At 44.6% G+C, this 27,938-nt stretch overlaps 2 long non-coding RNA genes across 3 annotated transcripts; one reads left to right on the top strand and one right to left on the bottom strand.

Annotated features, from left to right (window-relative positions):
- Positions 1-6,834: 6,834 nt before the first annotated feature.
- Positions 6,835-15,167, top strand: LOC116238053 (uncharacterized). Of its 2 annotated transcripts, none has more exons than XR_004168864.2 (4): positions 6,835-6,889; positions 7,349-7,435; positions 9,098-9,255; positions 11,788-15,167. It is a non-coding gene; the product is annotated as an uncharacterized LOC116238053 (long non-coding RNA). The 2 variants fall into 2 exon arrangements; XR_004168865.2 differs by having other exon boundaries at positions 7,349-7,464.
- On the bottom strand, positions 13,702-16,567 carry LOC116238059 (uncharacterized). The gene is made up of 2 exons (XR_004168868.2): positions 16,498-16,567; positions 13,702-16,291 (listed from the first exon to the last, which is right to left on the bottom strand). It is a non-coding gene; the product is annotated as an uncharacterized LOC116238059 (long non-coding RNA).
- Between the last annotated feature and the right edge of the window lie 11,371 nt (positions 16,568-27,938).

Here is a 27,938-nt window from a genome sequence, read left to right as displayed (position 1 = left end):
AAATAGAACATGGAACAACAAAGATGGCATTGCTTTAAATCTAGCTAGATTGCAGTTATTACAAAAAAATATATTTTACATTTCTTTACAGCAAAGCATTCAGCAGACTACTGCTGAGATTTTAAAAGCAATATGTTGGATTATATGCCTTATATATATATTATAATACCCACTAATTTAAATGAAAAATAGAGATAGGCATTTAAATCTCCTATATATTCCATCTCTCCCCAGCACAGACAGGCACAGACTCTCACATGCACACAGAAATCCCTTTGGCCACGTGGTGGTTTCTGTAGTGGAACTGCTGAGCTGGTTTTTTGGAAAGATCAAAGCATCATTGCCAACTGGCAGTCAAGAAGCATGAGTTCTCTAACTGGAAATGCAGGAAAAAAAGGAGAACACCTATGCCCTAAAAAGGATACTACAGTTTCTTTGGGAGTTAAGATTTTGGGGTTGTTTGGACAGTTAACTCCTTGAGAGAAGGATTCACCATCCCATGTTTGGTCAGCCCACATCTCAGCCATGACCACAATTTCAGCCTTCACATCTGTAGTGGTGCCACTGGGGATTCCCAAAAGCCCATCTCACAGTTCAGACCAGGCTAATTCCACCTGTAAGCACATTGCACGTCGAGTGCCGTGCAAAGGAAAAAGCTGCTGCGTGAGGCATGGTGTGTTGTAGATGAGGGCAGAGGGGGCTGAAAATTGTAGGAAATTTAAACCTGGTTCCAGTTCACAGTGATGTCAAACCACAGGAAATGAAAGCAGAAAGTGGAGATTTATGAAAAAAGTGGCAGGAGTCATTATTATGTGTGCTGTATTGATTGAAGAAGATCGTGTTGCCCCCAAATCGAAATGGCTTTTACGTGTTTGGGCCCATCCTGACAAAAACACTTTCTTCTCTGTTGATGAGGCCATGTTGCCATGGCGATGCAGGGCTGGATGCTTGGCAAAAGCACGTTTCGATAAGGCAGGTCTAATGGATATATTTTCACAACATTCACAGTTCCTTTCTGCTCATTTTCTCCTGAGCAGACTCGTCCACATCTTCCATTTTGCCACTTGATGAAAAAATATCTTTTTAATCTTTTAATTTAGCTTAGATTTCCCTCCCTCCAGCATCAGAGCTTGGCAATTAAACTACTTATCTGAGATGCTCCACACCAAGGCCAAGTGCCTGCTTTTCATTATCAGGTTGGGTGGCTTGTTTTCGCTTTCCATCCTCCATGTCTGGACCTCCTTGCTGCTCGCAGTATGGTACAGATGCTGAGATACAGGGAGTGTAAAGTGTCATGCCCTTGCTACTGGAAGAGGCCTTGAGTTCATCTCTTCTCCAGGAGAGCTTTTTAGAAATGCTTGGGCCATAAAGCAAAATTATATTGGCTGGAGCACACGCCAGACCCTGTGTTTTCCAAAACCACAGGTTCTGATGCAGTGCTAGCAAGAACAGAGCAAGAGTTAAACATTTTTTATATACGAATACATACATTGCCCCACAAAAACAAGTTATTTCATATCCTTGGTTACCCAAAGCGTGACAGATAAATGGTGAGGAGGGGGCTTTTGCCTCTGTGACTTGGGTGCCTGTTGCATTTCCATTTGAACATCTTTTCCCCATTCTTTCTATTTCAATATCTCTTGACTAACTTCAGGAATCTGAGTTTCCTTTGCAGGAATAGCCAACAGGAACATTTGCTAGAAATAACGTTTACAGAAACATCCTATTTGAATGTGAATAACATTTTGAAAAGATACTTTCAAATACTGAATTAAAAAAAAAAAACACTCTATATTTATCCCACGTAATCTATTTATGCCATGTGGCCTCTGTGACCAATTAAAACTAGTCAGCCCTCTTTGAATTGGCAATACTATTAATGAAGTTCTGCTGAAGAAAAGAGCAGACCAAGGAATATTTGCATCAGCAAAGAATTTCAAACAACCAATTAGCTGGAGAAATCAACACTGCAAGCATAAAAAATTCACAAACATTAAAAGAGGCAAAATTCATCCAATAAATTATTCATTATGAATTATTTGTCCAGTTTCCCTTAGATTTGGTTTCAGTTATTACTAATTAGTTACGGGTCCCTTTACTTACTAGGTCAGACTTGGTTGGGAAGTGGTGGAAAACCATTATCTCAAGCAGTGATTTAATGGCAGCTCCTGGGAGCTGGAACTCAAAGCTTGAATCACCAAGTGACTCTTACGAGCTCTCTTGTTCCAGCTGTCACCAACACAGCATGATTTTCAGTGGTGACAGTCATCAAACACTGCATTCATCTTTCCCTTCCCAAGTCACGACCGAGATGCTGTTGGGTCAATATTTTGGAGTTGTCATTGTTCAATGCATTCAGTGAGTGCCCCAGGGACTGCAGCCTCTAGGGCTGTCAGTCAGACTTGCTGCAAAGCTTGGGATGTTTCTTTGTGCTTTTGTACATGCTAGTGGTCTTGGAAAAAGAAAACACAAAACGAGATTAAGTATCATAGGGTTTCTTGTTTCTTTGGCTTTGCCTCTATCTGGGCAGTATGTTGTATAAAAGGGCTTTGGCCCAGGACGTGGGCTGTGAGATGTGAGGCAAATCCAGTAAAGGAATAATCATCCAATAAGCAAATTCATTTCATCTCCTCATGCTTCAATTTTCCCATCCACAAGACACTGCTAATGATACTTCCCCTGCTCTAAGATCTTTGGATGAAGGGAGCTACATATGAGAAAAAAATAGAAGAAAAGAAAAAAAAAAAAAACCCACAGCATTAACTCTTTAACAAGGCTAATCCTCTTTGTCTGCTCTAACCACAGAAGCATGCAAAGCCTGGTGTTAGATGTGCTTCTGCGGTGCAGAAGAACTATAATTGGGAGCTCAGAAAGGTACAGGGGAGCAGAAGCAAAGACAGCCAGCAGCAGGAAATAGCTATAGTAGGAGGAGAGATGAGGTGGAATCCCATGGATCAGAACGCCCATCCCAAAGGCAGGATGTCTTGAGGTCTACAGGACCATGGGTGGTGTAAAGGCAGTGGAGCAGGAGCACTTATTCCCCATGTTGCATGATATAGAATGATTTGGTGGCAGATTCAAGACATGGGGAGGATTCTCACTTTGGGGAGAATTACAGGCTATACCTGCTTCAATCCATCCTTAAGATAAATGACATGTTTTGCTTGGTTTTGAAGACTCGTGCACAGCTCTCTCCTAAGTAGCAGAAGCTTGCAGCTACATATATATGCCTTGCAGAGAGATAATACCAAAATTGAGAAGACATCCTGTTAACAGACCATTTGCATTTTCATACAGCCACATACAACCAGGGCTAAACACACCATTTATTTTGGTTACTTTGCTGATTACAGGACGGGAGCCTGAAAAGAAGGTCTGAGTAGAATGAAGCCTTCCTTGTAGATTTTCTCTGTGGAGTTTCCACGTGGTCGCGCTTCATTGACAAAATGAGTCCCAGGAAGGTTTATTCATTTTGCTGCTTATTGTTTTCTCTAACAGGTGCGATCGCTATAATTAGATCTGTACAGCAGCATTTTCTTGTTACTCGAATTCCTTCTGTCTCTCTCGGATGCTCCTGGCTATAGCACTACTGTGGCTGCTGCTTAGAGAAGGAGTGAAAATGAGTTGTTTTCTTTCCCTCCTTTTTCTTCATTCATCCACATTAAGCCAGGAGAAACATAGCCTCTGCCTCTCACAGATCATTTGCTCCTTTCCCTCCTTGGGCTCAAAAGAAGCTTTGGTGGCCAAGGTGGTGATGGGTGGATGGCTGGACTGGATGAGCTTAGTGGACCTTTCCAACCTTAACGATTCTATGATTCTAAGGTGCCACCAAATGCCCTCACTCATAGCTGAGACAGGCATCTCCCTTGGAAGCGCAGTGTGGACCAACAGGAGGTACACTCACAAGTGCATAAGAGCAGAGCTGGGGTGAGGCTGATGTCCAGCAGCTCAAGGGGTACTCACTAGATCTTTTGCTCATTTAGAGACTGCTTGTCTGTCTTTGCAATATAACCCATCAAACAAGTGTTATAGGTAGTGCCCATGTCAAATATTTGGAAATGTATGGTGCAATCAGTTTAACCAGCAACAATCAATCCTTTCCCAAGGCCTTCACCAAGCATCTTCCCCCCTCAAAAGAAGTAAGTCTGCCCAGAAAACAGGAGAACACACAGCTTTTTTGGCACCATACTGAAGTGAGATATTTGCTGTCATTTTCCACCTCTATTATATGTGTAAATTCACATGATGCTACAGAGTGGGGTCTTTCTGGGAACAACAGGGTTGCATTTTGGCAGCAGCCTCGAGGCCAGATCAGTTTGAGGCTATGAGAAGCAACAACGCGCTGAGAAAATGAGGCTCTCAAGATAACAAGCGAGGGGCATGCGCTGCTTTCAGTCAATCAAGACCAAATTCAGCCACGGAGCAATCAAGCTCAATTCAAACGACTTCTGCATTATTATTGTTATTATTTATCACTTGAATTATTGGAGCACCTTGAGGAGGCAGCTGAAATGAGAGTGGAGAGGACTGGCGCTGTATTAAGGTATAATGAGAACATGCAGCCCAGGCAAGTACACAGGCTGCAGAGATGGGGCCAGAGACCAGAAGAGAGGTGGGGCTGCAATTGGGCATTAGCAAGATCAGCCTTGGCATGTTTTGAGTAGGCTACTCAGTATCCAGCAAGTTCAAGTCTCCCTCCGTAGATGGTAGAGATAGAAATATAGCAGAGCTGGAGTCCAATATAGGTCCTCTGTGGAGTTGACTTTTCCTCGCTGGTGAGCAGCATGGGGATTTCAACCTCCTGGAGGGCCAGACAACAAACACAGAATCATAGAATCATAAAATTTGGAAGCCATCAACCCATCCCCACCATGCCCATCAACCATGGCCCTCAGCATCTCCACGGTTCTTAAACACCTTCAAGGTGACTCTACCACCTCCCTGAGCAGCCTGTTCTAATGTATCATCATTCTTTCTGAGGATTAGTTTTTTCCTCATATCCAACCTGACCCTCCCCTGGCACAACTTGAGGACATTACCTCTCATCCTATCACCGTCACTTTGGAGAAGAGGCCAATCTCCCACCTCATCATCACCTCCTTACAGGGAGCTGTAGAGAGTGATAAAGTCTCCCCTGAGCCTCCTCTTCTCCAGACAGAATCGTTCCAGTTCTCTCAGCCACTCCCCATAAGATTTGTGCTCCATATCCTTCACAGCTCTCTTGCCCTTCTCTGGACATGCTCTAAGGCCTCAATTTCTTCCTTGTAGTGAGGGGCCCAAAACTGAACACAGTACACCATCCCAAGCTCGGTGCAAGCCAGTAGCCTTCATAGCCCTTATGCACAAACCACTCGTTTCCATCCAATATCCTACATGCACAGACACACATTCCTATCATGCTCCAACAGCCCTTCATCTTTGCCATTGTACGGCTACAGACTGACACATCTCAATAAACTCATTGTCTGCTGTGTGCCTGACCCAGAGCTTTCCCCAGCACCCACCCCTCTCAGTGCTGAAGCCAAGGATCCCATGGCACATGTACTAGGGTCAGTCCAAACGAGCAGGAGACAAGTCCCTTCCATCTACCTGGCTGTCTTGTGCACACCAGCTGTCATCTGTAAGTAATATGCTAGACATGTTTCTTTTTTCAGTTAAAAAAAAAAAGAAAAAAAAAAAAAGTAATTTATTTTCTAATTACAAAAGAATATAGGGAAAAAAAGAAAGAAAGAAAAGAAAAGAAATTATGACTACCAGATGGCAAATCACCATTTAGCAGGAGCAGGCAAAAAGAAGACTCAGTCAATCACGGGGTAAGTGATAAGACACCAGACTGAACCACAGAAAAGAAAGGCAGCTCATTACACAAAGCACTAAATTATTCTTCCTGGGACTTCTCCTTCTTTCCCCCTTCTATTTTTTATTCTGAGCCATAAAGCAAGTAATTCCACTGAGACCCTCTTTTAAATGATTAACATTTCCATTTTAACTTTTGTTTTTGATTGTGTCCCTGCCATTAATCTTTCTGTCTTTTCATGCACCCTGCTGTTCAACCTCATCTTCTACCTTTCCCTTTTTCTGGCCCATCTCCCCCCACCACCGAAATTAGCCTTTTGCTGGGGGGGGATCAGGCCAAGGCTGGGGCTCCACTCCACGAGACATCATCTGAGACCTGGCAGCACTGCAGCCAGCAGTAGATGCTCCATCCCTCCAACAAGGCATCTAGCTGAGATGAGCACCTTGTATGTGCTTATGTATCTGTTTGGAGGCAATTTAAAAATCCCAGGTAAAGTGATAATCCTGAGATAAACCTGGCCAGCAATCCCTGCCTGTCTGTGATGGGAGCTGATGATATCCATGGCCAGCTGAGAGCTATTTCTGGCTCTGTTCCCTTCCAGCAAGTAGCTAATTCATCACTTGCACGGCTCTGAAAAGTTTTGGGCAGCACAGTGCCTTTGGCCAAGAACACAGTGGTGTCTGCTGCTGCTGTTGTTGTGCCAGGGGAGGTTCAGGTTGGATATAAGGAAAAAATTTCTTCTCTGAAAGCGAAAAGGCACTGGCAGGGAGTGGTGGAGTCACCATCCCTGGAGGTGTTCAAGAACTGTGCAGATGTGGCACTGAGGGACATGTTTATGGGCATGGTGGAGATGGATAGTGTATGAGAACTGTTGAGTCACAGCCTGAACTACTGATTGAGCACCTGGAGGAAAGGCCCTGTCAGCCCTGGGAGCACAGGTGAAGGTAATTCACCCGTGATACCAGAAAGGGTGGAGCCTGGCTCTACTCCTCTTAGACCTCATTTAAGGGCTGGCAGCCACTAAGAAGGGTTCTTTTGTTGGAGATCTCTCTTCTGTGGAGTTTTAATGTAAGCCTACATCTTCAGAGAGAGGTGAGCATTCTTCTTTTTGTAACATCTTCTCATTGTGCTGGTGCTGTTACAGGTTAGACAATTGGAGTTGGTGATCTGGAGGACTTTTCCAACCTTAATGATTCTGTTTCCTATTCTGCTGTCTGAGGAGCCTGGATGCAGGAGTGACATTAGGCAGCAGATGGTAGGATACGTGCATCTCTGTAGATATCTGGAAACAAGATAATGGGGGGAACACTGGTTATTCACCAGTGACACCACCTGTTTTGCCACTGGTCCCAAAGAGCTGTAGGTCACACCACAGGTGGCATCTCTTTGAAGTCACAGGTATTTGTCTGTACTGCACCCAACAACAACCAGGGACAGCAGTGTTACGGGGCCAGAGGCAGACTTTCCATTCTGCCTCATTCCTCAAACTTTTCTCAGCCAGGCAGTCCATGATGGAAGCCATCTCCCCAGCAAGGTGTTGTGTTTCTGCAGGTGCTCCCTATCTCTATTTTGCAGAGAAAGCCTGAGAGGAGCAGGCACTGGCACCAGCAGCAGGAGGAGCAGCCCTGTGTTTCTCTGGTGAGGTGCAATTTGAAGCTGAGGATTTTGTGAGTGCATAAATCCCTTCCTACTATGCGCTTTCTTGCCCTGTTGGCATTTATGGCTTGTTGATGTGTTTGAGGAGCATTAAGCAAAATACAGATAGCCTGGCATTTTATTACTCATATTTCTCTGCTCTTAATGACTGAGTGGAGCACAACTTGCTAATGAACTAGGCTGAAATGAATGCATTTGTGGCACTAATTGAAATACACCCAAGGTCTGGCTTTCAAAAAGGAGTAAAATCTCCAGCACTCTCAAAAGAGCCTTTTTTCCCTTTAACCCTTTCCTGCTGTCTTTCACTACAGCTGCATCTGGGTGTAATAGAACATGGCAGCTTATGCCTACAGGAACCAGGTGCTTGAGGTGCAAGATGCTGGGAAAAGGGCTTGGTGGTGTTCTTTGCCTATAAAAGCAGCTCAGTGGGTACAGCACAGCCCTCAGGCGGCAGAGGGTGTGGAGTGGTGGGGAGATGGATCTGGAAGTGTGTGGCTGGAGGGAGGTCAGGCTCTTCCTAGCTTGTAGGCTGCATGTATCCATAAGGAGACTAGTAATTGTGTGATGCAGGTTGGTATTTTCTAGAAGCTATATAGACAAAAGATGAGGCTTCAGTCAATACATGAAGTACTTCTAGCAAAATAGGGAGAGTGTTAGCTTTTAGCAGCGCAGGGACACTGCTTAATTGTAGGTGCTTACAAACATGGATGCTTGCTTGTCAATAAAAACCAAATCTTGCACTTGAAGAGAAAACAAATTAAAATTAATTAATCAGTGGAAAACACTTCATTTGAACTGGGAAAAAGCAGATGCAACTAGCAAGTCTAGGTGGACAAACAAGATAATCAAATCAATACCCCCACTTTTCTGACTAGCTCACAGCCACAGGCTACAAAGTGAGAACAGGCATGTGGATCCACTTCATTTCTATTAGGTATCAGCTGGTTCTGTAATTAAGTGGAATTTGAGCCTGCTGGGGAATTTGTTGCCCTGTCCCTGGGTGCATCTGCCTCTGTGAGGGCAGTAGCTCATCTGTGCTGCTGGTATTCCTAGCACTCCTCTTGCTTCTGCATGGATCTTTCTTTCTCTCCTACCCAATGCAGAGCTTGTTGCAAAGTGTAAATTGGAGGAGGGTGGTGGATGCTGGAGAGAAAAACCCAGTCCATTGCTGTAGTTAGTAATCAGTGCAATTGTCAACAGGAATAGCTGTAAATGAGTAGGGCCAGGTGTAAGGTTTAGTTAATAATGCTCTAATTGAGACTAGATTGGTATGTCTTGACATGGGCAGGAATGAGGAATGCTTTTATTTCTGTTTTTTGTTGCTGTTGACAATTTAAATATGTTTCTTAGATTTTTACAGATGACAGTTACGTTGCTGGTATACTGAAATTGTGTGCCCTCTGTGGGGATGTCAAACTCAGATTGAATATTAGGAAAAACTTCTCAGAGTGGTGATGCATTGGCACTGCTGCCCAGGGAGTGGTGCTGGAATCACCATCCCTGGAGGTATTGAAGAACTGTGGAGATGTGGCACTGAGGGATGTAGCTATGGGCATGGTGGGTGTGGGTTGGGATTGGGTGTAATGGTCCAAGTGATCTTTCCTAACCTTCATGATTCTGTGGTTCTCATCCATACAACCCCAGCAGTGCACCTGTTCCTGGAGGCTGGAAGCAATGTTGCTTTTAATTGGCTAATGTTGCCCTATAAAACTTGAGCTTTAAGACTTGGAAACCTGATAGCTGCTTGGAGTTCCCTTGGAAATAACCAGAGATGGCCCAAGAGCACCTAAAAGGAAGAGCGTGTAAGTTCTGTTTTCTTTAATTGAATTTTTAATTATTATTTGATATTTGCTCTCTGCAAGAAGAAGCTAACTTTGTCCTCGGCCTGGCTAGAAGCTGAGGAGAAGGCTCATAAATATTCATTTGAAACTGTTGCAAATTAATTTCACTGCAGTTCTTTGTGGTTTTGCTTCTCACAAGCATTCAAGTGAATGTGTTTTGGTATAAGGGGTGGTAAACAGAAAAGGCAATTAAAAAAAAAAAAAGTGTAACAAATATTTGCCAAAAATAATAAAGAGAAAAGTTATTCACTTAATTTACAAGCAGATTCACATCAGAGCAGGAAGAACTGCTGTCACCCCACTGGGACCATCCAATATGCTGCATCACCTGCATATCCAAGTGGGTCACACTGCACATTTCAAGCAGCAGAAGTGACTCAAGTTAAACAAATGGCTTGGAAATTCACAGGAAAATTTTAACAACAACAAAAAAAGGAAAAATAAACAGCAGAACTGCAGCAGTTCTTCCTGGATTCTGCTGGTGAATGCTCAGCTTTTCTTTGTTGCATCTACTTTTTATTTAAATTTTTTTTTGCTGCTTTTTAGTTACACTTCAAGCTTTTCATTTAGGCAGCTGAAATATGTATTTCACCTGCAGTATTTCTTATTCCAGAGGTGAATGTGGATCTGTTTTGAGACTGGAAAAAAAAAAAAATCACTATTGCTGTGAGATTCAGGGTCTTTCTGCAATACCAAAAGCTTATGAAAAGAAAAGTTGAGTCTTGTTGATCAGGACTGCATATGTGTGTTTGCATTTGCACCTTAATGTTCATTGCAATGATTCTGTTGCCTCCTCACCCCCCCTGCTTCCTTCACCCAAGGTCTAATTAAAACAAGAGTGCACTGGGCTGCCTTTTGGTCTATTTCATCTGCTGATATTTTTTTATGTTAAATCCACGAAGGAAATCTCCTGAAGGCTTTGAAGACTTGGGCTGTGTGAATAAAGATGTCACAATGCTAGACTTGGGGTTTCTTAATGAGGACAGAAGATTTGATGTCAGGACACTTCAGTGCCCCAAGGAAAGAGATGCTCTCCAACCAGCTCCCTTTCTCACTGTATTTTTTTGTAGCCTTGTTGCAAAGGCTAAAGCTTTTTTCTTCTCTGCTATCTTTTATTCTTTTTCCATCCTTCAATGAGGAAGGGGAAAAATGAGGAGGAAATAGATTTCCATAGAATCATCTGAGCAATGAACAGGGACACCCACAGCTCCATCAGGTGCTCAGAGCCCATCCAGCCTGACCTTGGCTGTCTGCAGGGATGAGACACCACCACCTCTCCGGCAAGTCGATGCTGCTGCCCAGTTCTACAACTCCCATCATAATTCATATCAATATTTCTTTACCTCATTTTATCTCAGTGCCCTACACAGACTTCTGCTTCCCCCTTTCCCATCTAGGTCAGTGTAAACTGCCCTCTTTTTGCATCTGCCTTCCTCTCATCTCAAAAGTTCTGACTTAGGGAAGTTTGCTTTAGCGAGACATGAGGGAGCCTGTGGGAACAGTAGGGTGTCATTAAGGCAGAGCAGGGTGTTCTCTTGGCCAAGTCACTTTTTTGTTGGAGAAAACTTCCAGGTTTCTGGGGAAGAGGTGTTTCCTACATGTGGGATGTGCCTGTTAGTGATAGGCATCTGCTTCCCTTTTGGGTGTGAAATTCTCTGAGAGAACATTGTGTTGTCAGAAGTTTGTGCCTACATGAGAGACCAGGAGGAGTACTTCCTTTTTGTAACAGAGAAAGAAAAGTTTGGGGCAAAGCTGTAAATCCAACCCAGTGGCAGCAGAAGCCAATTTAGCTCCTAAGGATACAGTCTGTGTACTTCTTCATTAAGCTCAAGCATAGCTGGAGTCTTTGCTTCAAACCTCAGAATTTCAAGCTCAGCATGAGTCAGTTCCAAAGTGCTGAAATATTTAAGCTTTGTTTTTGTTGTTGGTTTGTTTTTTTGGTTTTTTTTTTTTTTTTTCCACTCAGGAGCTGGATTTATTGACACTAAATGAGCTGTATGATTTCTCTTCTGAGAAAATCCTGATGTCTGGTGTTGGTAGTGATGATAATGATTGTTTAAAATTAAGCTCTTTTCATTGACTGGCCACACCTACTTAGTTCCATCCTCTCCAAATAAGACACAATCTTTTTTCTCCATCAGGATTCCTGCTCAAAGCCTATAGCCTTCTTGCTTCCTTGGGTAATGCTAATGCATTTTAATAAGGACATGAGTGCACACTCACTTCATTAGTTTGTACTTTGCAATTGTCCAGGCCTGTAGGCTGCTGGGAGATGGCTGGAGGAGAGAGGAGAGGTGCCATGTTGTAAAATACATGAGCAGGTGCAAAGATGGGTGCTCTTATAGTAAGGGGAATGTGAATGCTTTTGCTTTGCAACTTTGTGAAGAGTTGTCAGCCCTTCCCTTCAGAACAAATCATGGTTCGTTGGCTGGTTGTTGGCTTTTTGACATAGTTTTTTAAACAAAGTGTATAGCCCCATGTGTATATTCTCAGGTGGAGACTTGTGCTGAAAAATACAAGATTTCTCAGCCTTCTGTTTACTGAGCAAACTTGATGCAGCAATCAAAGGTGCCCACTGCTGCCCTGTTGGAGAATGAGCGTGGATCCAAGCAGAGAAGAAGCTGTGCTGGAGTTGCTGCAGAAGTTCTGCTTGGGCTTCAATTCTCAAGTGAAACCCTCTGCTGCCTGCTGAGCTCCACCCCTGTAGTGATCTGACCTTAGACCAGGGCCTGACTTAGTGCTCAGGACTGTATATTCAGCAGTGTTGTTTGCTCAGGGGCTGGCTGTTTTTAAAGTAAGCATGAAGTAGGACAGTATAAGAGCATAGGTTACCTTCTATTTGTGTATATTTTCCAAATCATTTGCCAGAGCACCTCAAAAACATATTCTTTAAACCCAGTAAAATCCTAAGGAAGCACAGGGCCAAACCCCAATACCCCAGAGACTGCCTGACTTGGTCTCTGGCTATGACCAGCTTTTTAATTTGAGGGCACTTGTCTGGATCCCTACCACGATTATACCAAAAGCATCCTTTCCACAGTCAGAGGATTAAGCCCTGCTCAGGTTTAAGGTCTCCTGCTCCCAGTCTGCATTAAGCCATCTGGTTTGTGTGCCGCTGACCTTTGTCAGTTCGCATTAATTCACAGGGGTTGATGAAAGAGTTCCAAGCTGCAGAGCTATGAGTCACTGCTGGGACATAGATGGGTAATGAAAAAGCTGTTCCATTTTGTTTTGAATACCAGATCTTCACAAATAAATCTGTTTGGACCCAATCAGATTTCTATAAAATTCCTTTCCTGTTACACTAATCTGTTTGCTGGCATCTTGAGCTCCACAGCTCAGCCACCAGCTGCAGGATGGGATTCTGTATCACCTTCTCTATTCCTGTGGTGCCATCCTCCTTCATTTTCCTTGTGCTCCTGAACACTTGAGCATCTTTCCCAAAGTCACCTTCTGTACAAGCATTCCCCTTTCTGTCTTACAGCAAACCCAAGCAGCTCAGTGTCTCTGCATCAACGGATCTAGCCAAAATGTGTTAGCAACAGGCATATCATGCACAACCAGGCCAGGCAGCTGGGGATGCATCCAGCACTACTCAGCCTTTTCACACATGGAGCCCAGGTCACTGCAGCAGCACAAATGCCATCCAACAGCCCTGGTTTGGTTTGCTGAACATCAAGGAGGCTGTTGGTATTCACAAAAAAATACCCACAGAGTTTCTCCAATTCATTCCAGAAAGTATTTTCTTTCCTGCTTTGTTGGTTGGGTGATTGTTCAGTTTACTCTGCTGCTCTTTCAGGCAGCTACAGTCGTAAAGGGTTTCCACGTGACCAGGCCTGTGCCATCCAGAAAGAATAGTAAATCATTGCAGTAAGCAGTGTGCTAGCTCTCCTTCATGGGGAAGTTAGCCATTTGAGCTTGACTTTGTGAATAGCATCCCTGGAGGCTGGGAACACTTTCCAATGAAAGGCTTCCCTCTTCTGGACTGTGAGCTTGGAAAACTGCATTTGGTATGCTCCCATCTCAGCTCCTTCTGCTGTCCTTTGTGCCTTCCCAAAGCATTACTCCAGGGAGAGATAGGAGAGATGCATCTCTTGGCTGGATCTGCAGAGATGCACAATTGTAGAGCATCAGCAGAGGTGTCAGAGATATGGATGGATGGTCAGAGGTCAGGGTACCCCAGGGGACTGACCTCTGACCTCTGTTATTAGAACAGATGTAAATATAAGAGGCCTTGATCACATCATTTGTAATTAGTCAGCAAAATTGATGTGAAAGTAAGTAATAGGAAAGTGTTTAAATGAGATGGTGTTTAAATGAGATGGGAAAAGCAGAGTTACTCAGCGCTGGCTGTGCTGCTACCTTCCTTCTTTTCTTCTCTGTTAGCAATTAGTTTTAAGGAGGAAAAGAGGATAGCCTAGTGCCTAAGGCTGCAATACTCCCACATGCTTGCTTCTACTGTTAACTGTGTTGCCATCTTTGCTCTGGGAAGGATAGTTGCTGGAATGGTATCTGGGGACTGGAACAGTCTGCCCAGGAAGGTGGCCGAGCCACTGTCACTTGCAGGTGCTCAAAGCATGTTGTGGTGTATTCAGGGACATGGTTAGTAGGCAGTAATTGTGATAGGTGGACTGTTGGACTAGATGATCTTAAAAGCCTTTTCTAACCTTAAGGAGTCTATAATTTTGATCCACCATTTGCATCCAAAACTGAATATCTGGAGGGTGAGGGATGAGGCAAAGACAACAAAGAATCTCTTCACACCAAGCACATACATATAAGATGGAACATAAGAGTGATGGTTAAGGCATCCAAGGGTTATGCCTCCAATGTTTCTCTGTTTATTGCTGATGAGAGGGTTGCACATGTAACCTTTGTCATCTGCAGTGTGGACAGTGAGGAGAGCATTCAGCTCAAACTGCATTTGAACAGACATTCAGATCTCAGACCAAAGCACACATGCATCCTAGCTTAGATCTCCCCATTCTTCCCAGGATCTATAAAGCAGGTGAAGGAGAAACATTTGCCAGGCTTTGAAGTATGTGGAGCAAACCACAGCAGTGCCCCTTGCATGTCAGTAATCCAGTGCAGCTGAAACCACTGCATCTTCTCTGTGGGTGAACACTTTCAAAGCAGCCACAGACCTTGGAGCAGTGAGAATTTGTCCCTGAGGAGGATTTCAGTGACCACAGGTTGTCCTTTAGTGCAGTGTACAACTGAGTGTCCATTTGCCAAATCCTCTAGCACAAGCTTCTTAGAGACGATGATGCTGGGATCAGGTGGGCTGGCAGAAATGGTGCCTATTCAGCAAAATTCAGCATCCCTTTTTCCCCCTATAGAAATTACTGCCATTTGAAGTACCCACCGGTGGCACTGTGAGCCAGACCAGCTGTGTCTGCTTAATTAACTCAGTGCTCAGATGAGGTTGATTCACAGAAACAGGGTGGAAGGGATGAGTCAAATAAGGTTTTCACCTTTTTTTTTTTTTCCCCAAATGTGCTGCTCTGAAGAATTTTGACCAACATCTCCCCCCAAAACCCCATGCATAACATAAGAAGGCTTAAGAGATCTACCATTTGTTGCAACCTCAAAGTAAGCATTGTACTGACATTAGCATCTGTGTGAGGAGTAAACAAGAAATGTCACACAGCTCTCAGCAGTGAGTTCCAGCAAGCATCGTGATGAGGTTGCTTGGTGTTGGAAAGGATGCCACAACCATAAAGCACCCGTTTAGCTCTGCATTGGGTTGGACTGCTACTCATGCCTTAGCTTTCTGGCCTAGAAATACTCAAAATCAAGTGCAGTATACATTGCTTCTACTGTGTGTTTCCTTTCACACAGCATGACCCGTTTCCCCTTCTCCATCTTGGCCCTGTTTAGCACATCTCATGCCAGAGGCTGCCCCAGCTGAAATCTGCATTTCCAGCTCTGTAGAGAGAATCACACATCTTTGGCTTTTTTTGTTGCTACTGCCTTTTCAGAAGCAGGTTACCTTAAAAATTCTCATGTTCTTAAAACCTTACTAAGTCCTAACTGATGAGCAATGACCCATGAAGGTCAAAGCAGCAATGATTCTTGGAGGATGTTCTACTTGATGGAGCCAGTTATTCCCCTGACACACAGCACAAGAGTTGGATTGCCTTCCATACAGCAAACATGCACATTGCCAGATCACAGTCTTGATTATATCTATATCAACCTGCTTAAAATACCATTGGCTGCAATTAAAATACAGGCATGGACCAGATGCTGCAAGCTGTGCCTGATAGTTCCTGCTTCCAACACAGAACTACTTCTGCTTCAAAACTTATCCTTCATCTTCCTCTTTCTGACATCCTCTGTGATGGAAAACAGTTTTCTGCTAACTTTTTTTCATTGTTGTTTTCCTCTAACTTGCCCGCAACTTCTGATGGTCTGGTTCAGGCCTACCCCATTGCACCATCATTCCCTTAAATCTAAAAGCAGGATGCTCATTTCAGCACATCTGTCACTTGGCCTTTTTTCTCTCTGAGAATCAAATAAGCAATATCCCACGTTCCTCCTCCTCTAGTGAACAGAGCTTCTGATGCTTGGCCTGGGGTTAATTGTAGGGCTAACCAAGTCATGAAAAAAACATTCTGGGAAAATGCAGAAGATTTCTTGCTTGGTTGGACTGAGCAATCTTTCTTTTTTTTAAATTCATTGTCACAGGACAGCCAAGCAGATCTCTATTACAAGATAAGTTTCTCCTTCCTTACAACTTCAGACCACAAAAGACACACACTTTGCTTTGGCTCTTTTAAAAAGTTGACTCAACTTGCCCTTTGTTCCAATGCTGAGTCAGGGGAGGCCAGTCAGCAAGATCCAGAGCATTTCTGCACCAGCTGTAGCTTGTCAGCTCAGATTGTAAGTGCACCCTCAGAAGGGGCAAAAGGCAGTTTCCTTCTGTATCACCTCCATCTTGCTGATGATCATTTGAGCTGAAAGGAACCCTTAAAGGCCATCTGATCCCACCTCCCTGCAATCAAAAGGGACACCCACAGCTCCATCAGTTGCTCAGAGCCCATCCAGCCTGACCTTAGCTGTCATCAGGGATGGGGCACCACCACCTCTCTGAGCAACTGTAACAACCAGAAAGATCAATGCAATAGAACAGTGTTACAGGAGATACAATGGCAAGGGAACCAGCATGATAGAAATGTGTTACAAAACAAAAATGCTCACCTGTCTCTGAAGATCTAGGCTCACAAGGAGAAATCCACAAGGGAGGGACCTCCAACCAGAGGTCCTTCCCCTGTGGCCATCAGCCCTTAAATGAGGTCTAAGAGAGGTGCAGCCAGGCTCCACCCTTCCTGTCACACAGCTGAATTGCCTTCACCTGTGCTCCCAGGGCTGACTGGGTCCTTTCCCAGGTGCTCAATCAGTGGTTCAGGCCATGACTCAGCAGTTACCATACAGCAACCTGTGCCAGAGCCTCACTACCCTTATTGTAAAAAAAAAACTTCTTCCTTATATCCGGTCTGAATCTCCTTCAGCTTGAAATCCTCGAAGTGATGGAGTAGGAAACTGCAGCCAGAGATTTCCCAGTGCTTCTGGCCCAGTTAGGTACCCTGAAAAATCCAGTTGAAGACTAAATCTGATGGAGCATCCCTTACTGCCCAACTACTCTCTGAAATTCCATTACTGCTTTCCCAATTCTTCCCTATATCAGAACTGTTCTGACTTTTCTCCCCCTCATTCATGTTCATCCAGCCCACACTTCACCCATCCTTGAGGAGGATGCTCCATGCAGGAGGGGAGGATCCCCTGTTGTGTCTTACAGGTACATGTGGGCCAGTACACTCCACGGGAAGAGTCAGTGAACACAGTTTTAAGCAGAGGGTATGTTAGGGGGAAGGAAAAACAAGAGGAGCAATAACAACACTGCTGAATTTTGGCATCCTGATGCTGTAATGGCCCTGAGGGTTCACGGCAAGGCCCCTGCATATGCTGCTGAGCTGCTGGCACAGTGTGGAGCCCAGTTGTCCTATGGTGTTTGCACCCCCTTGCAAATCACTGAAAATGCTAGAGAGCTACTCTTCTCCACAATGACTTCATTTTTAAAGGCTATGTGATAGGAGCTGATCCTTTCCATCAGTTCTTTTAAACCTCATGCTGCTCATCAGCTGTTGGTGAAGAGATGGCCAGACCCATCCTCTACCCTATCCCCCATTCTGATACACTGACAGACATTGCAGTGCAGGGAGGGCTCTCTTCTAGGGAGCAGGGTCGATGTTGGGGCTTCAAACTGCTTTATAAACTTCTCAGTTAAAAGCCATTGGAGGAATGTAAAATATTAGTGGTATTTTAAGAAAGTGTGTGGGTGTGTAGACACAATTAATTTTCCTTTTTATAGGCCTACGTGGAATATCTCCACCTCCAAGGAAGATGTCTAGGACTGTGCATTGCTGGCACCCCAGAGCAGGGCACTGCTAACAGAAAACACCATTGAAATTAACAGTGTGGTCAGGCAGCGTCATCCCGATAAATGATCACACGAGTGAGGGAGGCGTCAGACTGAGAGCCTCTCTGTCCTTCCCAGGCTGAAGCAGCTCGTTTGTCCTCGTTAAACGCACACGGTAGCAGTCGTAAGGGATTTTTGTCACGTTAGTCCCCTAAGATCAGAGAGGAGCTGATGCGACTGCGTAGGATTAAACAGCAGAGGGTATGCGCACTCGCGTACATGCAGGCAGCGTGTCTGCTCCCATGCTATGTATTGTTATTGACACACTGCACCTTAATGGCTATAATGTCAATGGGCACTTTGGGACCTTTACTTGTGGATTATTAATGCATTAGTCCATAGCTTTTATGGGTTATCGTGTCAAGAGTGGTAGGAGTGGATGCCTGCAGTATATGGGCAGAATAAAGATATTTCTTAATCAGAGCTGTGTACATAGCACAGCTGTGTGCTGAACCTTAGAAGTCCCATTTGCTTCTGTACTGTACCTGCTTCCAGCATGGAAACAATGACACCAGTGAGGAAAAGGGTCTAGAAAAGCACTCCGGGGAAAGGAAGAGAGCTCATGCTGTAACGAGGCAGTTGCGCATTGCTGTCCCAGGCTGGGGGAGATTATTTCCTGATACCCTGCAGCATGAAGATTAATAGGCTCTTTATTTTATTGTTAGGAAGTGCAGGTGCTGCCTTTATTTATATAGACGTGCGCTGCTCTCTTGGCTGCAGGCTCAGCCCAGAACGAGCCCTCCCATAGGATTTTGGGGAGAGGAACTTTCTCACGCTGTTCCTGCCCAAAGCCAATGTCACGCCGCATTTGAATGCGTGTCCTTCTGAATATGATGGAAATTGCATGTGCTCAAGGGCTGGTTCCTGCTATTTTAAAGGGCCTTTTTGAACACAGCATGATTTGCAGGGGAGAGTGATGCCTGGGTGCAAGAGGTCTCAGTACATAGAGTATGTATGAGGGCTGCTCCAAAAGTAATGCCTCTCATTTCATTTCATTATGTTGGCCCATAACATCACAGGCGGATGTTGGTGATATGACAGCAGAGGTAGAACCTTCCCACCAATATTCTCTTACATTTTTGTTGCCTTGAGACAAATGGCAGCAGAGGAATAGTCTGACAAAATGGAGTCTGATGTGGAAGTGCACATATGAAGCAAAGATGTGTCACTGCATTTCTCAGTGTGGAAAAAATGGCACCCATTGACATTCATTGACACTGAAAGTTTATGAAGACCAAACAGTGGATGTGAGACAATGGGTGGTGCAGTTCAGCAGTGGAAAGATGAGTCGTGTTCCTGACAGCCATGCAGATTTCTTTGAGTAAGGCATGCAAGATCGCATTCATCATCAGTGAAAATACATAGCTAATGGGGGTGAGTATGTTGAAAAATAGTGGCTGAGAATTTGCTCTACCAAACAGTGTTTTTGTGCTCTTTCTATCTGCTGTAATTTTTATGGAAATAAATAAGAGGCAGTACTTTCGGAGCAAACTACATTTATTTGCAAAGCCTTGTTGGACAAAATGCGGTGTTTAAAGCTGCAGGTGAAGAAGTATAATGTGCTGAGGCTCTGTGAAAGGAGCCCTGGTGTGCTAAGTGGAGCAGAAGGACAGAGACCCACCAGCAGGGAGGGGACCAGGGACACACGAGTGTGGTCAGAAATGTCCTGGCTGACATTTAGCAACGCGGTTGCACCCAGGACAGGACATTGGAGCAGTGAGTGATGGGCAGCTCAGCCGCAGTTATACAAGTGAATGTAAATGGGTTTGCTTCGGACAAGAGTTGCCATCCTTTTGTAGTTACTACTGCTCCTCTATGATGAGACCTGGAGGAATTATCTGCGTAACCAAACCGTTGGGCAATGGAAGCCATAATCATCCAATATCAGAAACCAAAACCACATCACAGGTGGTTTTCTTGCTCATGGGAGGGGAAAATACCGCTAACACATGGGCTGCAATGGCAAGAAAGAAGCACTGTGGTCTGATCCCAGGGGCTGCTGTTCTGAAGAGCTGGAGGTGAGTGGTGCCATGACATGGGGGGAAATCTCTTATTTGCAAACTGGGAGACGTCCTTCAGTTTCTCAACTTCTCATTCCCTTGGCTTCACATCTCAAGGAGGCAAAGAAATCCTTCTGTTTTCCTGACGGTACTGAATAGAATTTGAGTTTCCATCATGTCATATCTGGGCCATGGAAAGGCCCCTGCCTTTATTGTGTGACGACACAGAAATTACCGAGTAATTACAGGATTATGCAGCACCCTGTAAATTAAATGTTACCTCTCTACCTTTTATAGAACAAAAAATAACCATGTAATTACCTGGTGAATTAAGCTGTTAAGGTCTCATGATAATTATACATGGAGTCAAAAGCTCCGAGTTCTTCTGGTAGTTACAACTAAAGAATCATCTTTCATTTTTTAAACATATGTTGCAGTTGGATCCCAAAGCCTGCACATTTCCATTTTAATAACACTATGGCCTGCCCAAATGAGAAGAGGCATATGTCTCCCATCTGAGTGTGCAAATAGAGTGAACATATATATATATAAAATAGATTGGACATATGCAAAAGTGACCCAGGTTCATACCAGAGAAATTATATGGACTGAAATGGAATAGCAACACGATTAGTTGGACGATAACGTTTAAAATTGTGTTTAGTTTCCTAGCACTGGAACCTGTTTTCACAGGAAGCAAGTCAGCGTGATGCTATTTTTAATATCCACATGTGATTGTATTTTGAAAACAGACAATCAAAGCAGCCATCGGGAAGCTCTGTCCCCTAAAGGGAGGCTGGGGACTTGCAGCGTGCATGGCTTTGCTGTTGGGCTGAATACCCACCTCCCAGCACTGCTGGGAAGATATCAGAAAGGTGCCTGCAGCTGCTGAAATACAGGTCAGGTTTTTACTTGGCGTGAGGATTTGCAGCACATATCAATTGCCATTTTTATTCTGTATATCTTCAGCTCTGGTCAGCAGTACAAATGCCTTTTCAATCTTTTAAGATTCAGGTGTTTATTTCAACTGCTCTACATAACTTCTTTTTTCTTTAATTTTTAACCAGAAAATAAAAGCAGGCTGAAGTGTTTCAGGTTTTCTTCTCCTTCAGCTTTTCTCCTTCCACATTGGAACAGTATCCAGAAAAATCCCAATGAACTTCAGTGATGAAATAATAACTGTGTCCTCTCTCTCTGTCTTTCTCTCCTGTGCGTGTCCTCCCAGGTTAAAAACAGGCATTTTTGTAGGTCCCAGAATCAGATTCTTTGGCTTTGTAATTTTAGACCCCTAAATCAAAAACAGGGGATATTATGGTATTCTGAGCACCATCTGAAAGGTGCTGCATGCTCACCTCCAGCTCTGCAAAGAGGCATTACGTGCACTTCTTAGCTAATTTTATAGCTTGCTTTGAAATATGCAGTGTGTTACATAAGTGCTCACTGTGGTAATCATGGAAGAAAATACCGAACCAAGTTTAGAGCTGGGTTTCTCCTTTAATGAAGCTTAGCACTGACATTTTAACTATTAACATTGTGTCTACAGTTTCTATTGCAGACCTAACTATTTCACCTACAAGTCATCTCTAATCCAAACAGTAATTGCTCCAGGTACAAAATGAATTGAAGTAATTATCTTCTAATCTATTTTTTCTTATTATGCATTTATTCTCATTTTGGTTTCAATGTGATCAGCAATTCCCTCTGCTTTGCCGTGTTTAAATCCTGCAGTAATGCTGCATGCTGAACACAGTAACATGCATTTGCTTCAAAGAGTCATTTGTATCCCCTGTAAGCAGGCAGGTTTTCCTGGAGAGATGCAGTGTTTCAGTGCAAACGAGCTTTTTTACATGTTTGTTGCATGACTTTTTTCTCCTTGTGTCCACTGGTGTTTGGAGTTGCCATCCGGCGAATAGTACAAAGAACCCCTTGGGGTTAGATGAGAAGATGGGGGGGGGGGGGAGGAGAGAAAAAATCACGCTGCATCTCATTCCTGGTCTCTTGCGTAACATCCCTTCATCCTGACACAGATTACTGCCAGCATTGTGCTCGCAGGTTCCTCTGCCTTAATAGCCTTACGTCTCATTCCGAGAGAGATCAAAGGGAGAGAAGTACCAAAGGGCTTACATTCAATTAACAGGAAAGGGGCAGGCTTTCAACGTGCTCAGCAAAAGCTCTGATTGCAACAAACTGCTGACTGAATATCATGTACTATCGCTATCAGCATGTGTAACGCCAGCCCTTTCCCTGCTATGCTGGAAGGTGGTCTGGAAAGGCAAACGGCATTTCTGTGCTGCATGGGGATGGAGGAGGCTGGCGTGACCCACACCACCTTGCAGGGATGCTCAGGAGCTGCTTTATTTTCTGAGAGCTCCAGTATGGAAACTGTCAGCCCCTGACCAATGCATTGGACAAACTGAATGTTTAACGATGAGCTATTCCCTTCTGCCCTCTTACACAGATCTCAGAGTTGGTGGCTTAGCCTGCAGCAGTCAGGAGTCCTAAGGCAACAGCAGAGACTTTTGACCTTTACTGTATATTTAGAGTGTATTGCAACGAAATAAAGCTCCTCTTGTTTCTCAGAGCAAACTGCTTCCTTCTTTCCCCTGTCTGGGTATCTGTGACATCCACAAAATCCAAATGAGCATCTGACAGCTGAGTTGTACCCCAGTGATCAGGAGTAAATGGAGGAATGAGGCTGTCCTATGTTGGCCCTTTGCACACAGAAAGTGGGACTAGACACTGCCACCAAGATGTTGTATCGTGAGGACCAGAAACCTCTCGTTATGGCAGCCCCAGGACTCTACACTGATGGCAGCCTGGTTTTACGACTTTTCCATTTTACCTCATTAAAGGCAGAAGAGAGAGCTGCAGAACGTGCAGCTGGATCGTAAACACCAGGAAGGAAGAAAACAAGTGCATAAAAAAGATGGGGCACGGAGCATGGGGATTTTACTCTTTGAGCACTGCGATAGCACATCCCATCTACTACACTATCTGGGCTCACTGCTGTTAACTCCAGGTACATCACAGAGTCATAGAATGGCTTAAATTGGAAAGGACCAACCCCATGCTGTGGGCTGGTTGCCGCCCACCAGATGAGGCTGCTCAGGACCACATCCAACCTGGCACTGACCACCTCCAGGGATGGGAGAACACTTTGATCTCTTTTCCCCAAATTCTGCATATGGGACCTAGGAAAGACCCACATCCTGAGTATGATGTTACTTCTGGAACTTTTGTAGCATTATTTTTTTAGAGCTCTGAGACAACACGGATTCCTGTGGGTATTAGAGCACCCTCTGCACCAAGCTGATTTCTGGGATAACCTGCAGGCAGAGCTCGGGTGGGCTGCCTACAGTCCTGTTTTGCATCCTCTTCACTTTCCTTCTAACACAAACATTGCAGAGCAGGAAGATACACGTACACACAAATCATCAGTTCCAAGGGATTCCATACCTGCTCTTGCCAGGAATATTCACTGCTACTTTAACCTTTCAAAATTTCCTGCTTTACTGTGGGAAATGACCACTTCACACATTTCTCACAGGTTAACAGTGCTATAAAGAGCTCAGCTGGTCAGCAGAGTCAGAAAACACTGAAAAGGTCAAAGCATGCAAGTGCTACAGTGGTTTCCCTCTAATTTAGAGCAGCCTGTGACCTTCACTTAACTCCTACTTTAAATGATTGCAAATTAAGTTGGGCAACTTAACCTGAGCTTTAAAAATCTAAATGAATTGAAAGATGAAACTCTATCAAGCAGCTTTCCATCAATGTCAGACAGTGTCCTCCAACACACGTACACCAGACAGACACTTCTGCCTGTGAGCCTCACTCACGCAGCTGAGATATATTCAAACAAAGCCCCATTAACTCCCCCAGCACTAAATGACATCCATGCATTAGTACCACTGCATAGTTGTCCTCGTGAACAAAGGCATATCCGACCGGAGCTCTTTTCTACAAGGTGTTTTTTAATCTTCTTGGCTTATACAGGACTTACAGCTATAATATATGGTGTTTGCATAGCAGTCATAGCAAGGATTTCAGCACTGTAAATCCATCACCTGCTTTCCATCGCCTGCACACTGGCGCTCATGCCAAAGCTTTCAACTCCAGCAGTACCCAACCTCCTGGGCTCTAGGGACCAGTTGCCCACCAGTGATTAAATGCAATGATGAAACAGAAGAAAGCTCTGTAGCAAAGCATAAAAATCTCAAAAGTCTCAAAGCTTCTCAATCTCATCCATCAGGTGACAGGAGAGTGAATGTAGCCATGGGGCACAGACTGGAAGAGCTGTGCCTGGGGGCCTCTGTGGGGCCTCAACCTCTAAGCAATCACTGGTATCCAGGAGCAGCAGAGCTGGAGGCTGCTGTCTATGGCAAGGGAATTGGATCCCCAAGTGGCACCATGAATATTTGTCCACAAGAAAGGAGTCCTGAATGAGGTGTGGGTTTGTTTATCAGCTCCTCCTTTTTATATTCTTTAATGTGGCCTTGTTTCCTTTTACTTCCTGCTTACACACCTACCTGATCTTTTGTTATTCCACAGCAACTAATGTGAACAAAAAAACATCTGCTGAGAAGCAAAACCAGGAGTTCCATTTTTTTCCAGCCACATAAATCTATATCCTAATAACTGTAGCTAAAGCAAAGACACACGACACACCTCCACAGGTGCAGGAGAATCAGAGAATCGTGGCATTGTTTGAGTTGGAAGGATCCTTTAAACACCATCTGGTCCAGCTGCAATGAACAGGGACACCCACAGCTCCATCAGCTCACACAGCTCAGAGCCCATTCAGCCTGAACTCAGCTGTCTCTAAGGATGGGGCACCCACCACCCCTGTGGGCAACCTGTGCCAGAGCCTCACTGGCCTTAATGTACAAAACTTTTTCCTTATATCCAGTCTTAATCTTCCCTCTTTCAGTTTAGGGGAAATTAACCCATATCCCCTTGTCCTATCACAACAGATCCTCCTAAAGAATCTGTCCCCTTCTTTCTTATAGACCCCCCCTTAGATACTGAAAGGTTGCTATCAGTTCTCCCCTGAACCTTCTCTACATTCCACAGAACAAATTCTTAATTTCACTAATAATCCCTTTTTTTACCAATTTCATTGATACTGAGATAAGGCAGCACTGCTGAGGAAACAAACTGTCCTGTGAGCAGCTTAGATTTGCTCAGTGCCATGGTCCAGAAATGGCTGCTCAGTGTCTGATTTACTGGCCAAGAGGATACTCTACTTTCTGAATTCCCATGGAGATGGCCTGATTTCCATAGCAACTGGATTCTCTCTCTTCCCTTTCCCTTTAACAGGTAGAAACACACTTACGTCCTGAAAATGCTAGATTGTTCTGAGTATTTTTATACTTTCAGATGCTAGTGCACTTTCTGGACAACGTGTTGAAATACAAGCACCTTCATTATATTTTTGTATCCACCTTTTGAACTGGCAGTGACATTATCTCCCATCCCCTTCTCTTGAGATTTGTTATGATGTGAGTACGAAGTATTCTTTTTTGCTTTCTCTCCTCTTATTCTTCATTACCATTCCAATTTTCTGTCGGACAACCTGCAATGCAGGGTGATGACTGTTGAAGAAAGCTCTTGGGGAACAGAGGGTATTGATAATATCAACCAGCAGCAGTATCCAAAATGCATGTGATGTATTTCTAGAGAGAGAGGTTGGTATAATCTCTGCTCCAAAGATGGATTAAAAATGCATGCTATAATTCAGCATGTCAGATAGGAGCTCGTGTTGGCAGTAAGTATATGCATTTTTTGTCACCTGTTTGCCATGTTTTTTAATGGCTTCACATTTTGATTTTATATGCTAACATGAAATGTCCTCTTTTTAGCTCTGCCCTTCAAGTGCATCTGCTCCGCTTCTCCTCTCTAGACTTCAGCTTGAATAAGTACAAAGAACAAACAAAACCCACAAAGGAATTGGCTAACCTAGGAATTTCTTACAGCCACTGTAGAGGGATTTGTAGGGAATAAAAGAGAACAGACCCCGCAAACCATCTCCCTGAGGATCTGCAGAGAACACGTACTGGACAAGAAGTCACTGAAACGGGCTTTTGGTTAACATGGCAGTAACATGGCACATCAGTCTGGTTCAGGGAAGGTAGTGCTACAGACGCCATAAGCCGTGTGTGGGAATTTCAGTTTTAATGGGTAGGGCTTGTACACTGATTTGTGAAAGACTGGAGAGCTGAATCGCTCTGGAAGTCACCTGGATTATGTGCAGTGCTGTAGCGCCTGGAACAAAAGCTTCTGTGTGGCAGTGTGTGACAGCACAGTCAAAGGGAGGGAAGCAGGAGGTGATGAGTGCAGATCCCGTGTTTGCTCAGATGGTTGCAGTGAGTGGAGGACATTCCTGGCAAATGGAGCATTTGGGGGCCCCAATGGTAAGGGCAAAAGAAGCAGAGAGGCTGAGCAGTGCTGTAGCAGGCACACTTCCCCTGTAGACACAAATCACAGAAACACTCTGTCTGCACTGAGGATGAGTTTCACAGATACACCATTCACCCAGCAGTGCAGCCCATGCCCCACTGCCTCCTCTACCTGAGCGCACACTGCCCTGGCTCCCATGAATTGGCTCTGAAATGGAGCAGCCCAAGTTACTATGAGGGCATCCTGAGGTCCTGACAGCACTTTGCCAATTCACTGACCTCCATTATGTTCTGAATCATGGGAAGTTACACCCAAAATCAGCCTAAAAAGTTGACTGATTTCCCCATAACCTCCAATCTGACCTGCAGACCCTCACCCACCATCATACAAGGTTTTCCCCACCTCTCCACCATGAAACCATCCCTCCACCCTCCTCTCCCCCTCCCCAGTTAATGCTGAAAGCCAGGAAAGAAAGCATAGCAAATTGAAATAAATGAGAGTGAGAGAAGGAAGGGGGAGGCAGGAGGGGGAGGCGAGGAGCGAACTGACGGGTTCTGTCACTTCAGGGGTCTCGGGGGGAACAGGGGGGTGGCAGCAAGGCCAAAGCCTGATCCTCAGTGATGTCGGGAGCTGTGTAGCCTGTGACCTTCAGAGCACTTAGCACTGATGAGGAGCATCTCAGTGATCAGAGAGGGGCAGGAAGGGCAAGCAAGTGTGTGGGAGTGATGTGGGTAGGGGGGCTGCCTCTTTAAGATGGTGAGGACAAGGGGACTGGCACTACCGCAGCTCCCTTGGAGCATCCTGCTCCTCCCAACCCCACCCTTGGGCTCCTCAGAGAGATGCCAGCCAAGGGCCCATAGAGGGCACTGATTTGTCAACAAACCAGTGAGAAATTACACATTTGGGTAAAAAAAGACAGGCACGAAGGGCCCAGCATCCTTCTGCAGCTCCTGTAGGCGGGTTATTTCTGAGTTAATGATGGACTTATTCTTTTTTTACTTTTCTGGTCTCTCTCGGAAATGCAAACATCGTGGGGAGGTGGGAGAGGTGGCTTCCCCTTCCCGTTTACTGAGGAGCAGATGGCCCCACAGCTGATTTCTCCTTGCTTCCCTCTGTCAGTAAAAGATACGCAACCTAGCTCTGAGAATACCACTTCTTGGCAAAGATGTTCCTGAAAAATAGCAGGGAAATTCCCAGGACTGTGATATCATGCTTCTCCATCCTCCTTTTTTAGTTCTTTTATTCTACTCACAGAGGCAAGGTGCACAGTTACAGCTGGGTTCAGTTACTCAGACAGGCAGCGCTCAGTCCATACGTGGCACGGAGAAAGTCCAAGGGGAAGGCTGCAGACCTCTCCCCAGGTCAGCATCCCTTGGGGCAACTCAGTGATCAAAACCCAAACTCACCATGAATCCATGGCATGTTTGTGGAACTGTGAAGAAGAAAAAAGTATCTCATTGACCTCCCTTTCCTCTCCTTCCAGCTCCCAACTCATCCTGTTACTCCTATGTCAGAGAAGAGGCCCATTACCAGCAGCTCTGCTGCAATGTCTCTTTAAAGGAAGTGTCAAGAATAAAGATTTACCTCCAGGTTTTGGAAGACAATTATTGCACGTTAATTAAATATGAAATGACACTTAAGAGCATATCCATTGCCTTAACAGCGACTCTCTGTAATAATAATAATACTTAGCACTTACATAGCTCTCTCCATCTATATAGTGCTTTACAAACATTAACTAATGAATCCTCACAACCTCTGTGTGA

This window comes from Phasianus colchicus, chromosome 11 (assembly GCF_987193195.1).
Source record: "Phasianus colchicus chromosome 11, bPhaCol1.hap1.1, whole genome shotgun sequence".
Classification (NCBI taxonomy): Eukaryota; Metazoa; Chordata; class Aves; order Galliformes; family Phasianidae; genus Phasianus; species Phasianus colchicus.
This window is presented reverse-complemented; position numbering and strand designations above follow the sequence as displayed.